Raw genomic sequence first — 18,197 nt, forward strand, 5'->3', positions numbered from 1 at the left:
GCCCTTGATATTGAATAATCCGGGAGTTTGATAGCCATTTGTGGGGGTCTCCTTGTAAGAGTGTGCTGACCTCATGTGGGACTCTTACGACCAGATCTTGGCCTGAAGTCAATTTAGTAGCTTCTCGAACGAGTAGGGCAACTGCGACAATTGCTCGCAGCATCCGGGCCATCCGGTGGCGACACTGTCAGGCCGCCTTGAGAGATAGGCTACAGGCCTGTCCCACGCTCCCACAGTCTGAGTTAACACCCCCATTGCTGTTTTGTTCTTTTCAGTATAGAGTAAATGGCTCGGCAAGTTCTGGCAGCCCTAAAGTGGGGGCTGATATAACTGCCAACCTTAGTTCATCAAAGGCTTTTTGTTATTTTTCAGTCCAGTTTAGTGGATTTTCCTCAGGCCCTGTCAGGAGTTCATATAAAGGCTGGGACATTTGGGAATATCCTGGAATCCAAATTCTGCAAAACCCAGTAGCTCCTGAAAACTCCCGGACCTGCCGATGAGTCTTAGGTGTTGGGATTCACAGGATCACCTCTTTTCTGGACTGGTCTAATAACGTTGTGCCCTTCTTCAAAACAAACCCCAGATACCTTACCTCCTCTTTGTAGATCTGTGCCTTCTACTTTGACACCCGGTAACCTGCTTCCATCAGCAGTTGCAGGACTGCTTTCATCCTTTCCCAGCAATTTTCCTTGGTCTCAGCAGCCGGTAGCAGGTCATCCACGTATTGTAGGAGCCAACATCCATACTCTTCCGAATGGAATGAGTCCAGATCAGAAGCCAAGGATTCCCCAAAGATGGCTGGGGAGTTCTTAAACCCTTGTGTGTGTGTGTGTGGGGGGGGGGGGTCCAGGTGAGCTGTTGTTTGGTGCCCCAACTGGATCTTCCCATTCAAAGGCAAAGATGGGCTGTGACGCTGAGGCGAGGTGTATGCAGAAGAAGGCATCCTTGAGATCTAGCCAAGTATAAACTTTAGTTCTCAGTGGGAGGAGACTAAGTAAGGTGTAGGGGTTTGGAATAGTGGGGTGTAAAGTCACAGTTGCCTGCTGACTAGCCTGAGATCTTGTACAGGCCTATAGTCTTGTCCGCCTTCCTTTTTGACTGGCAGGATTGGCGTATTCCAAGCCGACTGGCACTCTACTAAAATGCCCGCTTGTTTCAACCTATTGATGTGGGGCAGTATGCCAACCCGGGCCTCTGTTGGTAGCGGGTACTGGCGTTCTCTTATCGGAATGGTGCCTGGCTTGGGTTCTATTATCACTGGGGCTTGATGTTTAGCCAGCCCGGGGTGGGGGTGGGGGTTGTCTTCCGCCCAGACCTCGGGGAATAATTGAGTTAGCTCTCTTTCAAGTTCTTCTGGCCCACCTGGTTTTCCCTCCGGAGGCTCATGAAACCTCCACTCATTTTGGGGGGGTATTGAGAGAGAGAGCACATAAGTCATAGCGCACAGCCAGAAGGTGGGCCTGTCCTCAGTACTGAAGAGAGATGTCAATAATTGCATGACATCATCCCATGCTGGTTGATAGTGCGAAAGATGGCTTCCATCAATCTAGTCACAACTTGTGGCTCTTCTGAGTAAGGGGGCTATGCTTTTGCCAGTTTAGTATGTCAGTTGATGAGAAAGGCTGGTAGTAATAAGCTCCAGGAGCTTGATGGTAATTACCGTCCTCCGCTTGCACCGGAGGTTGTTGGACTTCTCTAAGAGACATCCGTAGTGGTGCCTTTCCCTCCAGCTCTCTGGCAGAGTGCAGTCTCTGCTTAATTCCAAAGTCTCCCTCCCCTCCTACCATAGTACTTACAGGAGCGGAGGCTAGAGCTTGGGGCGTATGACGTCAGCAGTGGTTGCATCCGGTGGGTTGTAGCCTGTTGCCCCTTCAGCTAACGTTGGAGGTTGCCGGAATGGCGGCTCTGCAACTTGTGGGGATGTCTGGAGGACCGGTCGAAGTGGAGGCTCTGGGAGTCTTACTGGCCTCTGGCCAATTCCCTGTGGGGAAGCTCTCCGAACCACAGGAATGTTGGTTGGTGGGATCATCAGCCAGTACGGTGGCCGGGAAGTTCTTCCCCCTCTGGATCCTGTGATTTCCTTCTCGCTGGTTTTTTTTTTGTTTTTTTCACTGATGTTTTAAATGTCTTTCTTGTCCTGGTGGGCTTAATTGGATGAGGATAAAAACACAGTTGAATTAGATATCCCACGTCCCAGGCTTCTCCTGGAAAGGCCAATTTGTACTCACTGATATACTTTTTATTTTTCTTTCTACCCCACCTAATTTGAGGGATTGGGGGTTTGGAAGCAGATAGGGCACCTCCTGGGGAAGGGTAGAATACGGGCACACAAGGACCAAGTTTCTGCTCCTAAAAATCCCCTGGCGATCGCTTGGTAATAATTTTCCCCAAGACAGCGTGGACACACCTCCTAAATGACCTTCACAAATTTCTTTCCTAAACCCTAACACGCTCGTCAACCTGTGTACCAAGCAATCCCTGCTGCCTGCCTATTCCAGGCTCCTGTGGGTCTGTGCCCCTTCTAGCCCCTCCCATGGGGGTGATCAGGCCCCTTCTTCCACCCTGCCAGGTGGGTTCCTCCTCACCTGAGTGCTCAGTTCCCCTGCTGCCGTCCACTACCTGCTAATGTGAAAGGTCCGGGTGTTGAGAAGCAGAATCCTTCCAGAAGGGCGAGGCGCCTTCCCCCTCTAGAAGATTCAAACTGCAAGGCCTTGGAGTAGTCCCAAATGGGACTCGTTTTCTCAAAGTGAGGCGTTTCCCAGCCAACGCACCAAATATTGTAGCCACGCGTTCTGGGAAACAAACTCACTCAGAAGGACAACGCAGATAGTGGAGTGCAGTTTATTACAACGTCGAGCCCAAGGCAGAGTCTCCTCTTAGCCAAGGACCGCGAGCAGTTTTTGTGAAAGCCTTATATACCCTAAGTGTACTTGCTCAAATCCACCTCCCCAAATTCCTTGAAACTAGTCTGGACAAGGTAAAAGAGAGATACGATCAAAGTTAACCCATGATTCATGTGTCACAAGACTAGATAAACACTGGACATTTATCAATAGGCCTGTGGTCATATCCCGATAAACATAATGGAATTTCCAACTTTGTTCTGTTACAGAGATAATTAGCATATTCTTTTAGGCAACGGAGAGTCCAAGCACAAATCCTGAGGCTCTTTTATCAGGGGTGTGGGGGGGGGGGGGTGGGGTCTGGTTTTCCATTGGTATGCCATTTCTATAGACACCGGGCACAAAGTTCAGAGTCCATTGGGAGGGTGACCATGTGTGTAGCCTAATGTTTGCAGCCTGGCCTAAGAGGGAGTCCAGCTCTGTCTGTTTCCTCCTTCAAGGACACACGAAAACTGGTTAGAACCACTACAGCCCAAGATGGTGGCAGATTCGAATTCCAGTAGACTTTGAGCCTCCTTATATGCCTGTGCATGCTAAGTCACTTCAGTCATGTCCAACTCTTTGCAACCCGATGGACTGTAGCCCACCAGGCTCCTCTGTCCATGAGATTCTCCAGGCAACAAGTGACTCTGGAGATCGAAGCTTGAATTGACCACCAGGCTCCTCTGTCCAGGAGATTCTCCAGGCAACAATACCGGAGTGAGCTGCCGTGCTCTCTCTGACCTTCCTGACCCAGGGATCGAACCCGCGTATCTTTTCCATCTCTTGAATTGGCAGGCAGATTCTTTACCACCAGTGCCACCTAGGAAGCCCATTATACGCTCATTGTAATGCATTAGTGTATACTAAATGCCACACCCGCAGACCCCAAGAGAGTCCAACCATCAGTTCAGTTTAGTTCAATTGCTCAGCCGTGTCTAACTCTTAACCATAAAAGTCCAAAAAATGAGCAGTGAATTTCTAATGGAAATCCCCACCTATTCCCCCAAATAGTTGGAATAATCCTCCCATTCGCTAGCCTATTAAATTACTCAGCCCATAAAACCTAACCACCCATATTTCAGGGTCTCTCAGCTTCTGAAATGACCCACACTGTCTATGGAATGTGTATCTCTCTCAATAAATCTACTTCTTACTTATCACTCTGCCTTTTGAGACATGAAGAACCTAAGCTTCATTAACTCCTGAGACTTATGTGAGATTTTAATTAAAAGACGATGGGTTCATGGGAATTCCCTGGCAGTCCAGTGGTGAGGACCAAGTCTTGGATTCAAGTCCCAATCTGAGTTTTGGCTGAGATCCAGTCCCATCTGAGATGGGGTGTGTGGTTTCAATAGGTCCAATCTAAGCACAGGCTCAGAAATTACATGACTGAAACCGAGAAACTCAAAGAATTTCTGGAAATGAAATACACTTTTTGCTCCTATTCATTTTCTCCTCCTCCACCAAGACCTTGTTTCATCACTTACTTCCTCTCCTAATTAGTCTTCAAATTCTCCCTCAGACTGAATTCTGTCCTAACCCATCAATGTGAACATCTTCCTATTTTGTATTCATGTACTTCTCGCTCTCTATCATCTGGGAATCTGAAACTTAAACCTACTACTTTCAGTTCAATGCAGTCAAACTTCTGCTTGTAGCACACTTCTGAAATTTCTCTCATAGAGACAGATGTTCATTGACAGTTTATCTGCCCAAATCCATCTTTTTTCTTCCTGTGCCTGGTGTCACAGGGTCACTTACTCCCTTGGTGGTCTCATCTATTTTAATAGTGTACTGCTCCCGCCCCCCACCCTCAGTCCACTGATGTCACCTAAGCCAGTTTCCAACTACCTACCTAGAAGTCCTAGGTTTCCTAGAAGCATCTCTGAAAAAAAAAAATTTACTTAATTTCAGCTGCGCAGGATTTTCATTGCTGCATGTAGGCTTTCTCTAGTTATGGCTGCTCTTCATTGCAGTGCATGGGCTTCTGATTTCGGTGGCTTCTCCTGATGTGGGAGACAGGCTATAGAGCAGAAGGGCTTCAGTTGTTGTAGCACATGGGCTTAGTTGCCCCAAGGCATGTGGGATCTTAGTTTCCGAACCAGGGATGGAACCCATGTTCCCTGCATTGGCAGGTGGATTCTTAACCACGGAACCACTAGGGAAATCCTCCTAGAGCATCTTAAACTAATCATTAAACTGTTGTTGTATCTAAAACCAAACTCAAAATTATACTGCTGTTTCCTGGCTCAATTCATGATTCATAGGCACTGAGCCACTTAAGCAGGAAATCAACTCCTTTTCACCTTCAGTTCTTTTCTCTTATTCCATTCATTCAATTGGCCACCAAATCCTCTTGTCCATCTACAATCCTCTACCTTAGGTTGTCGTTCAGTCACTAGGTCGTGTTCAATTCTGTCACCCCATGGACATACCAGCCCCTCTGTCCTGCACTATCTCCTGGAGTTTGTTCAAATTCATGTCCTTTGAGTCAGCGATGCTATCTAACCATCTTATCTTCTACTGCCCTCTTTTGCCTTCAATCTTTCCCAGATCAGGGTATTTTCCAATGAGTCAGCTCTTCACATCAGCTGGCCAAAGTATTGGAGCTTCAGCTTCAGCAACAGTCCTTCCAATGAATTTTAAGGGTTGATTTCTTTTAGGATTGACTGGTTTGATCTCCTTGTAGTCCAAAAGACTCTCAAGAGTCTACTTGAGCGCCACAATTCAAAAGCATCAATTCTTCAGTGCTCAGCCTTCTTTATGTCCAACTCTTACATCCATAAATGACTACTAGAAAAACTATAGCTTTGGCTATATGGACCTTTGTTGGCAAAGTTATGTTTCTGCTTTTCAATATGCTGTCTAGGTTTGTCATAGTTTTCCTTTCAATGAGCAAGCTTCTTCTAATTTCATGGCTGCAGTCACCATCTGCAGTGATTCTGGAGCCCAAGAAAATGACATCTATCACTGCTTCTGCTTTTTCCCCATCTACTTGCCATGAAGTGATGGGACTGGATGCCATGATCTTGGTTTTTAAAATTTTGAGTCTCAAGCCAGCTTTTTCACTCTCCTCTTTCACCCTCATCAAGAGGGTCTTTGGGAAAAAAGAAAAAAAGAGGCTCTTTGGTTCCTCTTCACTTTTTGCCAAAAAGTGGTATCAGCAAATCTGAAGCTATTGATATTTCTCCTAGCAACCTTGATTTCAGCTTGTGCTTCATTCAGCCTGGCATTTCACATGCTGAACTCTGCACCAGTTCAGTTTAGCTCAGTTCAGTTCAGTCGCTCAGTCATGTCCGACTCTTTGTGACCCCATGGACTGCAGCATGCCAGGCCTCCTTGTCCATCACCAACTCCTAGAGTTTACTCAAACTCATGTCCATTGAGTCACTGATGCCATCCAACCATCTCATCCTCTGTCATACCCTTCTCCTCCCGCCTTCAATCATTCCCAGCATCAGGGTCTTTTCAAATGAGTCAGTTCTTCACATCAGGTGGCCAGAATATTGGAGTTTCAGCTTCAGCATCAGTTCTACCAATGAATATTCAAGACTGATTTCCTTTAGGATGGACTGGTTGGATCTCCTTGCAGTCCAAGGGATTCTCAAGAGTTTTCTCCAACACCACAGTTCAAAAGCATCAATTCTTCAGCGCTCAGCTTTCTTTACAGTCCAACTCTCACATCCATACATGGCTACTGGAAAAACCATAGCTTTGACTAGATGGATGTTTGTTGGCAATGTAATGTCTCTGCTTTTTAATATGCTGTCTAGGTTTGTCATAACTTTTCTTCCAAGAAGCAAGCATCTTCAAATTTCATGGCTGCAGTCACCATCTGCAGTGATTTTGGAGCCCAAGAAAGTAGTCTGTCACTGTTTCCATTGATTCCCCATCTATTTGCCATGAAGTCATGGGACCAGATACCATGATCTTCATTTTTTGAATGTTGAGTTTTAAGCCACCTTTTTCACTCTCTTCTTTCACTTTCATCAAGAGGCTCTTTAGTTCTTCTTTGCTTTCTGCCATAAGGGTGGTGTCATCTGCATATCTGAGGTTAGTGATATTTCTCCTGGCTATCTTGATTCCAGAATGTGCTTCATCCAGCATGGCCTTTCACATGATGTACTCTGCATATAAGTTAAATAAGCAGGGTGACAATATACAGCCTTGACGTACTCCTTTCCCAATTTGGAACCAGTCTGTTGTTCCATGTCCAGTTCTAACTGTTGCTTCCTGACCTGCATACAGATTTCTCAGGAGGCAGGTCAGGTGCTCTGGTATTCCCATCTCTTAAAGAATTTTCCACAGTTTGTTGTGATCCACACAGTCAAAGGTTTTAGCATAATCAATAAAGCAGAAGTAGATGTTTTTCTGGAACTCTCTTGCTTTTTCGATGATCCAATAAATGTTGGCAATTTGATCTCTGGCTCCTCTGCCTTTTCTAAAAACAGCTTGAACATCTGGAAGTTCACGGCTCACGTACTATTGAAGCCTAGCTTGGAGAATTTTGAACATTGCTTTACTAACATGTGAGCTGAGTGCAATTGTGCGTAGTTTGAGTATTCTTTGGCATTGCCTTTCTTAGGGATTGGAATGAAAACTGACCTTTTCCAGTCTTGTGGCCACTACTGAGTTTTCCAAATTTGCTGGCATTATAAGTGCAGCATTCTCCATAGAGGTTAAATAAACAGGATTTATAATAGAGTGAAAGTTGCTCAGTCGTGTCTGACTATTTGCGACCCCATTGACTACACAGTCCAAGAAATTTCTAGGCCAGAATACTGGAGTGGTAGCCTTTCCCTTCTTCAGGGGATCTTCCCAATCCAGGGATCAAACCCAGGTCTCCCGCATTGTGGGCAGATTCTTTACCAGGTGAGCCACAAGGGAAGCCCAAGAATACTGGTTTGGGTAGCCTATCCCTTCTCCAGTGGATCTTCCTGACCCAGGAATTGAACCGGGGTCTCCTGCATTGCAGGCAGATTCTTTACCAACTGAGCTATCGGAGAAGCCTTGACATACCCCTTTCACAATTTGGAACCAGTCCGTTATTTCATGTCTGGTTCTAACAGTTGCTTCTTGACCTGTATACGGGTTTCTTAGAAGATAGGTAAGGTGGTCTGGTACTCCCATCTCTTTAAGAATTTTCCACAAATTTGTTGTGATCCACACAGTCAAAGGCTTTAGTGTAGTCAGTGAGGCAGAAGTAAATGTTTTTCTGGAGCTTTATTCCTTTCTCCCTGATCCAATGAACGTTGGCAATTTGATCTCTAGTTCCTCTGTCATTTTGAAACGTAGCTTGTATATTTGGAAGTTCTCAGTTCACATACTGCTGAAGCCTAGCTTGAAGGATTTTGAGCACAACCTTGCTAGTATGTGAAATGAGTGCAATGGTGTGGTAGTTTGAACATTTTTTGGCATTGCCTTTCTTAGGGATTGGAATGAAAACTGACCTTTTCCAGTCCTGTGGCCACCACTGAGTGTTCCAAATTTGCTGACATATTGAATGCGGCACTTTAACAGCACCAGTTATTAGGATTTTAAATAGCTCAGGTAGAATTTTGTCACCTCTTCTAGCTTTGTTTGAAGCAATGCTTCCTAAGGCCCACTTGACATCACACTCCAGGATTTCTGGCTCTAGGTGAGAGACCACACCAGCGTGGTTATCTGGGTCATTAAGACCTTTCTAGTATAGTTCTTCTGGTTAGCATTTCTTAAAAGAACCGACCTGTCCTTAATCCCCACTACTATCTGGAGTCCATTCACCCAAGGCCTGCAGGAGTTTCACCACAAAGAATAAACCATGCTACTGATGAACTTTCTCCTTTTTCTTAAAATTTTCTTCCATGTTATATTCAATCACTTTACCATGTTGATGCAAATCGCTTCACAGTGTCATTCCAGGATCTCCCAGCCTTATCTTCTTGTGTTCCAGTCACACAGACCACTTTTCTTCCCCCTCAGCAAAGCAAGTTTATTTGAACACCAAATCATTAATTTCAGGCACTGAGTTCACTATATGTACCCTTAATCTCAAAACATGTCTGAAAACTTGTACACCTTCAGTCAATGTTTGTTGAATGAGTGAACCACAAATCTTGAGTGACTGGTTCTTTAATAAGACTTTGAGTGAGTGAGTGAAAGTTGCTCAGTCGTGTCTGACTGTTTGCGACCCCATGGACTATACAGTCCATGGAATTCTCCAGGCCAGAATACTGGAGTGGGTAGCCTTTCCCTTCTCCAGGGGATCTTCCCAACCCAGGGATCGAACTCAGGTCTCCCACATTGCAGGTGGACTCTTTACCAGCTTAGTAAGTAAAATAATTGTTAAAGGACTGTCTTCTTCAAAGACTCACTTTTTGAGAATTTCCTGACAGTCCAGTCGTTTGGACTTGGTACTTTTCACTGTTGTGGGCCAAGATTCAATCCCAGGTCAGGGAACTAAGATCCTAAAAGCCACATAGTATAGCCAAAAAAAGAGAAATTACTTTTTTTTTTTTCAGATGAGTGGGAGGCACACAACTCTCTGCTGTCCTAGTATTTCTTCTATTATCTTAGCCATTTTCAAATCTTGTCCAATTCGTGCCATAGTATCAAAAGCAGAACAACTTTGACAAAATCTTTCCCCCCCTTTCCTATAATATCTTTACTATGTACAAGAATAAATTCATGAGATCATGATAAACACGAACATATACCTTAGTTTTTCATAGATTATGACAACTAAAGCATAAACTACACCTCCTAAGAAAAATCTATGTAGGACTATTGAAGTAAATATTTAAGATTAGTTAACTTGAGAAAGTCAGATCATGTGAGTTCCTATATTTGTAAGTTAATCTAGAAACTATTCATAAGGGGAAGGAGGAAAAAAAAAAGAAACAGACTCTTAAAATTTTTAAGAAATTCTCACTCTCTTTGTTGCAATGGAAATCCCCAAATTTCTCAAATACTTTCTTTCTTCTGTATCTCTGGGAGCCTAAAAATATCTGTTAGGAAATATGTTGAAACTGAAGAAGTTTCTTTTTCCACTGCCCAAACCTGTAGTAACCTGTAATGAGCAGATATCACTCCCACAGAGGGCTCTGGCTCCTCTCTCTTTGAGTAACCAGAATTTCTAAACCTTTGCTGAGATTTTCCCATCTCTGCACTTAGTGATACGGGGTTAGTAGTACCTCTTCATTTCAGTTCAGTCACTCAGTCATGTCCGACTCTGCGACCCCATGAACTGCAGCACGCCAGGCCTCCCTGTCCATCACCAACTCCCAGAGTTTACTCAAACTCATGTCCATCGAGTCGGTGATGCCATTCAACCATCTCATCGTCTGTCATCCCCTTCTCCTCCTGCCTTTAATCTTTCCCAGCATCAGGGTCTTTTCCAAGGAGTCAGTTCTTCACATCAGGTGGCCAGAGTATTGGAGTTTTAGCTTCAGCATCAGTCCTTCCAATGAATATTCAGAACTGATTTCCTTTAGGATGGACTGGTTGGATCTCCTTGTAGTTCAAGGGACTCTCAAGAGTTTTCTCCAATACCACAGCTCAAAAGCATCAATCCTTCGGCACTCAGCTTTCTTTACAGTCCAACTCTCACATTCATACATGACAACTGGAAAAACCATAGCTTTGACTAGATGGACCTTTGTTGACAGAGTGATGTCTCTGCTCTTTAATATGCTGTTTAGGTTGGTCATAGCTTTTCTTCCAAGGAGCAAGCATCTTTGAATTTCATGGCTGCAGTCACCATCTGCAGTGATTTTGGAGCCCAAGAAAATAAAGTCTCTCACTTTTTCCACTGATTCCCCATCTATTTGCCATGAAGTCATGGGACTAGATACCATGATCTTCGTTTTTTGAATGTTGAGTTTTAAGCCAACTTTTTTACTCTCTTCTTTCACTTTCATCAAGAGGCTTTTAAGTTCTTCTTCGCTTTCTGCTGTAAGAGTGGTGTCATCTGCATGTCTGAGGTTAGTGATATTTCTCCTGGCTATCTTGATTCCAGAATGTGTTTCATCTAGCATGGCCTTTCACATGATGTACTCTGCATATAAGTTCAATAAGCAGGGTGACAATATACAGCCTTGATGTACTCCTTTCGCAATTTGGAACCAGTCTGTTGTTCCATGTCCAGTTCTAACTGTTGCTTCCTGACCTGCATACAGATTTTTCAAGAGGCAGGTCAGGTGCTCTGGTATTCCCATCTCTTGAAGAATTTTCCACAGTTTGTTGTGATCCACACAGTCAAAGGTTTTAGCATAATCAATAAGGCAGAAGTAGATGTTTTTCTGGTATTCTCTTGCTTTTTCCATGATCTCACAGATGTTGGCAATTTGATCTCTGGTTGCTCTGCCTTTTCTAAAACCAGCTTAAACATCTGGAAGTTCATGGCTCATGTACTGTTGAAGCCTGGCTTGGAGAATTTTGAGCATTACTTTGCTAGCGTGTGAGCTGAGTGCAATTGTGTGTGTATTTGAGCATTCTTTGGCATTGCCTTTCTAAGGGATTGGAATGGAAACTGACCTTTTCCAGTCCTGTGGCCACTGCTGAGTTTTCCAGATATGCTGACATATTGAGTGCAGCACTTTCACAGCATCATCTTTTAGGATTTGAAAGAGCTCAACTGGAATTCCATCACCTCCACTAGCTTTGTTCATAGTGATGCTTCCCACGGCCCTTTGACTTCACATTCCAGGATGTCTGGCTCTAGGTGAGTGATCACACCATTGTGAGTATCTGGGTCAAGAATATCTTTTTTGTACAGTTCTTCTGTGCATTCTTTGCACCTCTTCTTAATATCTTCTGCTTCTCTTAGGTCCATACCATTTCTGTCCTTTATTGTGCCCATCTTTGCATGAAATGTTCCCTTGGTATCTCTAATTTTCCTGAAGAGATCTCTAGTCTTTCCCATTCAATTGTTTTCCTCTACTTCTTTGCACTGATCACTGAGGAAAGCTTTCTTATTTTTCCCTGCTATTCATTGGAACTCTGCATTCATATGGGTATATCTTTCCTTTTCTCCTTTGCCGTTTGCTTCTCTTCTTTTTTTCAGCTATTTGTAAGGACTTCTCAGACAGCCATTCTGCCTTTTTGTATTTCTTTTTCTTAGAAATGACCTTGAGCACTGCCTCCTGTATAGCCTCATGAACCTCTGTCCATAGTTCTTCAGGCACTCTGTATATCAGACCTAATCCCTTGAATCTATTTGTCACTTCCACTGCATAATTGCAAGGGATTTGATTTAGGTCATACCTGAATAGTCTCGTGGCTTTCCCTCCTTTCTTCAATTTAGGTCTGAATTTGGCAATAAGGAGTTCATGATCTGAGCTGCAGTCAACTCCCAATCTTGTTTTTGCTGACTGTATAGAGCTTCTCCATCTTTGGCTTCAAAGAATATAATCAATCTGATTTCGGAATTGACCATCTGGTGATGTCCATGTGTGAGTCTGGTGAGTCTGTCTTCTCTTGTGTTGCTGGAAAAGGGTGTTTGCTATGACCAGTGTGTTCTCTTGCCAAGACTCTGTTAGTTTTCCCTGCTTCATTTTGTACTCCAAGGCCAAATTTGCCTGTTACTCCAGGTATCTCTTGACTTCCTACTTTTCTCTTCCAGTCCCCTATGATGAAAAGGACATCTTTTTTTGGGCATTAGTTCTAGAAGGTCTTGTATGTCTTCATAGAACCATTCAACTTCAGCTTCTTCAGCATTACTGGTCGGGGCATAGATTTGGATTACTTGCCTTGGATACGAACAGAGGTCATTCTGTTGTTTTTGAGATTGCATCCAAGTACTGCATTTCAGACTCTTTTGTTAACTATGAGAACTACTCCATTTCTTCTAACGGATTCTTGGCCACCGTAGTAGATAAAATGATCATCTGAATTAAATTCACCCAGTCCAGTCTATTTTAGTTCACTGATTCCTAAAATGTTAATGTTCACTCTTACCATATCCTTTTTGATCACTTTTAATTTACCTTGATTCATGGACCTAACATTCCAGGTTCCTATGCAATAGTGTTCTTTACAGCATCAAACTTTTCTTCCATCACCAGTCACATCCACAACTGGGCATTGTTTTCACTTTGGCTCCATCTCTTCATTCTTTCTGGAGTTATTTCTCCACTCTTCTCCTGTAGCATATTGGACACCTACCAACCTTGGGAGTTCATCTTTCAATGTCATATCTTTTTGCCTTTTCATACTGTTCATGGGGTTCTCAAGGCAAGAATGCTGAAGTGGTTTACCATTTCCTTCTCCAGTGGACCACGTTTTGTCAGGACTCTCCACCATGGCCCGACCATCTTGGGTGGCCCTACACGGCATGGCTTATAGTTTCATTGAATTCGACAAGGCTGTGGTCCATGTGATCAGTTCGAATAGTTTCTGTGTTAGCGGTTTTCATTCTGTCCGCCCTCTGATGGATAAGGATAAGAGGCTTATGGAAGTAGTATCTCTTAGGAGTTGTTAAAGTCCTGATGGTACGTACAACTGTATAAAGGTTTTCTCGGTAACAGTATTAAATTAGTATCAAGCATTTATCAGCACACATTTTTTCAAAAACATTTATTAACCATTTATTTTATGCTGGTGTGTATTGTAAGCCCTGACAATTTTTTTTTCTTTTTTGTGATACAAGAGCTTGATTCTTTTTTTTTTTTTTTTTCCCATCACCACTCAGCATGCAGGATCTTAATTCTCCAACCAGGAGTTGAACCCACGCCCCTGCAGTGCAAGTGCAGAGTCTTAACCCCTGGACTGCCAGGGAAATCCCCTGACTTAAGATTTGGTCACCAAGGCATCCAAGGATCACCATCTCAGATAAACATATTACCAGCCACACACTAGATAAAGAGCCACATTTCTTTGTTTTAGAGATCTTGATTGACTTCAATAACTGACCATGTGGACTATTTGTTTTTTTTTTTTTTCTTCCCTTGATTTAAATTCCTGCTCTGTGCTATCTTTGCAACTTTTCCATAATCTAAAATCATTCCAAAATATTTGTTAAAATTGCAGGAGTCTGGCCCACCCCAATAAAAGCAGAACCCAGGCTCATCTGAGCCCGCCCTCCCTCTCTGTCACAGGTGTGCCGACTCCACAGGTGTGCTGACTTCTCTCTCTGACTTCACAGGTGTGCTGGATGATTTCCAGGTCTTACAGGTAATAACCCCTTATCTTTTCAAAGTTTCCTGATGGTTATTGCTAAAGGGCCTCTTGCACTCATAATAACCACACAGGCTGGTCCAGCCACATTTGGTTACTGATACAGCCTGAGACCAGCCCAAAACCTAGTGCTGGAGATACAAATATAGGGAGGTTTAGTTTCTGCCCACGGAATTTTGAGTCTAGTGGGTAGGCTGAGATGTTACCTTGCGAAGTATATAATAGAAGTAGCCCAGATGTCCCAGATGCAGAAGAGCAGCACAGAGGGAAGACTTCCTGAAGAAGATCATTGTGAGGTGAATGGATTCATCGAGTATTTATTAAGCACCTATGTCAAAGCACTGCTCCAAACCTGGGGGCAGAGCAGTGAACACAGCAGAAAGAACACTCTTTCTAGCTATTCTAGGGGAACGTATCAAAGAATATTTTCCAGAAGAACAATTTAAATAAAACAAACAATATATCTTCAAAGGTTAATTATGTATTGATAAACGTGAGTAAGCTTAGGCACCAGAAAAATCTGGCTCACTGTAACATTTCCTGCCTTTGTGTACAGAGGTGACTTCTCTCCATACCTGGGAACAGGGCTCAGAATCTATTCACAGTTCAGGGATCCCTGCCAAATAAACACAGACACATACACATGCATGCACACACACAGTGTGGATCACTCAAACGGTGATCAACACCCCAGTGGTAACATCCCACTATGAAAATGTCCCTTTGCTAGAGCAGGAATATAGGAAAGAGATTCTACTTAGCCCCTCCCTCTAAGAGCATATTTTAAGTTCTTCTGTATCATAAAAGGCACATTGGAAGTTATATATGGTGCTTCTTAAAAAGATGGTAGACATTAGTATGAATATGAGTTGAACCATAAAGAGGGCTGAGCACTGAAGAATTGATGCTTTTGAATTGTGATGTTGGAGAAGACTTTTGAGAGTCCCTTGAACAGCAAGAAGATCAAATCAGCCAATCCTAAAGGAAATCAACCCTGAATATTCACTGGAAGAACTGTTGCTGAAGCTGAAGCTCCAGTAATTTGGCCACGTGATGTGAAGAACTGACTCATTGGCAAAGACCTTGATGCTGGGAAAGATTAAGGACAGGACGATAAACGGGTGGCAGAGGATGAGATGGCTGGGTGACATCACTGACTCGATGGACATGAGTTTGAGCAAACTCAGGGGGATAGTGAAGGACAGGGAAGCCCGGCGTGCTGCAGTCCATGGGGTCACAATGAGTCAGACACCACTTAGCGACTGAACAACAACCAGCTTTTGTTCAGATAAATTTCCTTGACTGTTTCAGAGACTCTTGGAAGGAGAAGGATGGTGACATTCTCTTGGGTGGGATGATCCCTGAGGCCCTCCCATTCATTGAAAAATACACTATTTTGATTTGATTTTGAATGTATTGAATTATAATCATCTTTTTTTCACTTTAGCTCTCCTATGTTTGTTGTTCATAGCAATGTTTGTTAACCTCTGCCTGACTTTCTCTGGGAATCTAGAGATACCATGTGAATAGTTCAGATGAGTTAAAGAAGGTGGGAGAGTCAACTTAAGCATATGTATATATTGAGAAGTGGGCTTCCCAGATCCTGCCTGTCAATGCAAGAGATGTGGGTTCGATCCCTGGGTTGGGAACATCCGCTGGAGAAGGAAATGGAAACCCACTCCAGCTTTCTTGCTGGGAGAATCCCATGGACAGAGGAGCCTGGTGGGCTACAGTCCATGGAGTGACAGAATCAAACACAACTGAGCATACATTGAGAGATGTGAGCTGCTGTAGCAGATAAACCCAGAAGTCTCAAAGGCTTTAGTTTCTCATTTATGTAAAGACCCAAACCAGTGTTTCTGAATGGTTGGGCACTGGGGTTTGGATGGAGTTCTCTGCCTCACAGGGCTGTTCAGGGATCCAGGTTGGCAGTCTCTATTCATACAAGTGACTTCCAAGGTCACCCAGGGCACTGGTATCCACCAGCCAACGGGCAAAGAAAGAGAAAGAGGCATACCCACTGTTTCACCGGGAAGTGACTCACCACCTCCGTCGGTAAGAACTAGAAAATAAAGTTCCTGCCTAAGGAACCTCTTCCCGGCAAATGCCAGGCAATGGAAAGGAAGCAGGAATCTTTCATTCTATTTTTTTTAACTTTTAATTTTATATTGGAGTATAACCGATTAACAGTGTTGTGATAGTTTCAGGAGACTCAGCCGTACACATGTATGTATCCATTCTTCCCCAAACTCTCCTCCCATCCAGGCTGCCACATGACATTGCACAGAATCCCCTGAGCTGTAGAGTAGGACCTTGTTGGTCATCCATTTTAAATGTAGTGATGTGTACATGTCCATCCCAAACTCCCTAACTATCCCTCCCCACTACCCTTCCCCCCGGCAACCATAAATTCATTCTCTAAGTCTGTGAGTTTCTTTCATTTGTATCAATTCTCTTTAGAGGAATCCTTCATTCTAGGTGAACATCTAGGCATACTGTATGTTCTCTACTTCTACAATACAAGTGAGAAAAGTAACATGATTGTCAAAAGGTGACTAATGAAGTATGAGATTTTAAGTACAAGATCTTATTGAATTTTGGTGAATACTTTACTGCAACTTTTAAAAAATTTTATTTTCAATTGCTCTGGGTCTTTGTTCTGGTGCACATGTTGTTGCATGCAGGCCTTCTCTAGTTGCAGCAAGGATGGGCTACTCTAACCGACAGGGCTTCTCACTGTTGTGGCTTCTCTTGTTGCGGAGCACAGGCTCAAGGTGTACGGACTCAGTAGTTGTGGATCACAGGCTCTAGAGTGTGGGTTCAGTAGTTGAGGCACATGGACATAGTTGCTCTGAGACATGTGGAATCTTCCAAGACCAGGGATAGAACCCACGTCCCCTGCCTTGGCAGACGGATTCTTATCCACTGTACCACCAGGGAAGTCTGCAACTTTAAAAAATATTTGGGACTAATTGCAGATCTATAGAAAAGTTGCAAAGATAGGACAGAGAATTCCCACATACCCTTGACCCAGTTTCCCCTAATATTAACGTGTACCATGGTACATTTATCAAAACTAAGAAATTAACATTGGCCCATTACCATTAACTAAGCTATAGGCTTGATTCTGATTTCACTAGTTTTTTTCACTAAGGTTATTTTTCTGTTCCAGGATCCATTGTGGGATACCGTATTACGTTTTTTTAGTTTTATTTGTTTTCTTTACAATATTGTATTGGTTTTGCCATACATTGATGTGAATCCGCCATGGGTGTACATGTGTTCCCCATCCTGAACCCCCCCATCACCTCCCTCCCCACGTATTACGTTTAGATGTCATATTTCCTTTGTTCCTCTAGTCTGTGACAGTTTTTCAGTCTTTCCTTGTTTTTCATGACTTTTGACACTTTTCAAAATAGCAATCAGGTATTTTATAGAGTGGCCTTCAATTAGAGTTTGTCTTTTTTTCTCATGATTAGATGAAACAGGGAGGAGGTAATAGGCTTTGGGGAAAATACCACAGAGGTGAAATACTTTCTCATCACATCAGGATATCTTATTATATCAATATTAGAATATATTATTATTATATCAATCAGTGGGGCTTCCCCAATGGCTCAGCAGATAAAGAATCCATCTGCAATGCAGAAGAAGCAGGAGACCTGGGTTCAGATCCTTGGGTCAGGAAGATCCACTGGAGGAGGAAATGGATTCTTGCCAAAACAAATCCCATGGACAAAGGAGCCTGGCAGGAGTCCAGAGGGTTGCAAAGAGTCAGACAAAACTAAGTAGACTCAGCATGAACACACGCACATATTAATCTGTAGAATATAGAACATCAGTTTACTACTGGTGATGTTAGCTTTGATCATCTAGTTAAGGTGATGTTAAGATTTCTCTCTGTAAAGATACCTTATATTTCCTTCCATACCTTCATCTTCAGAAGTCAGTAAGTTCAGTCCATATTCATGGAGAGGGGACACTGCAGCTTTTAGAAGAGAGAAATACTTGAGGCTTTTCAGTTCAGCTCAGTTCAGTCACTCAGTCGTGTCCAACTCTTTGCGGCCCCATGGACTGCACCATGCCAGGCCTCCCTGTCCATCATCAACTCCCAGAGTTTACTCAAACTCATGTCCATTGAGTCAGTGATGCCATCCA

Source organism: Cervus canadensis, chromosome 21, assembly GCF_019320065.1.
Source record: "Cervus canadensis isolate Bull #8, Minnesota chromosome 21, ASM1932006v1, whole genome shotgun sequence".
In the NCBI taxonomy this organism is placed as follows: Eukaryota; Metazoa; Chordata; class Mammalia; order Artiodactyla; family Cervidae; genus Cervus; species Cervus canadensis.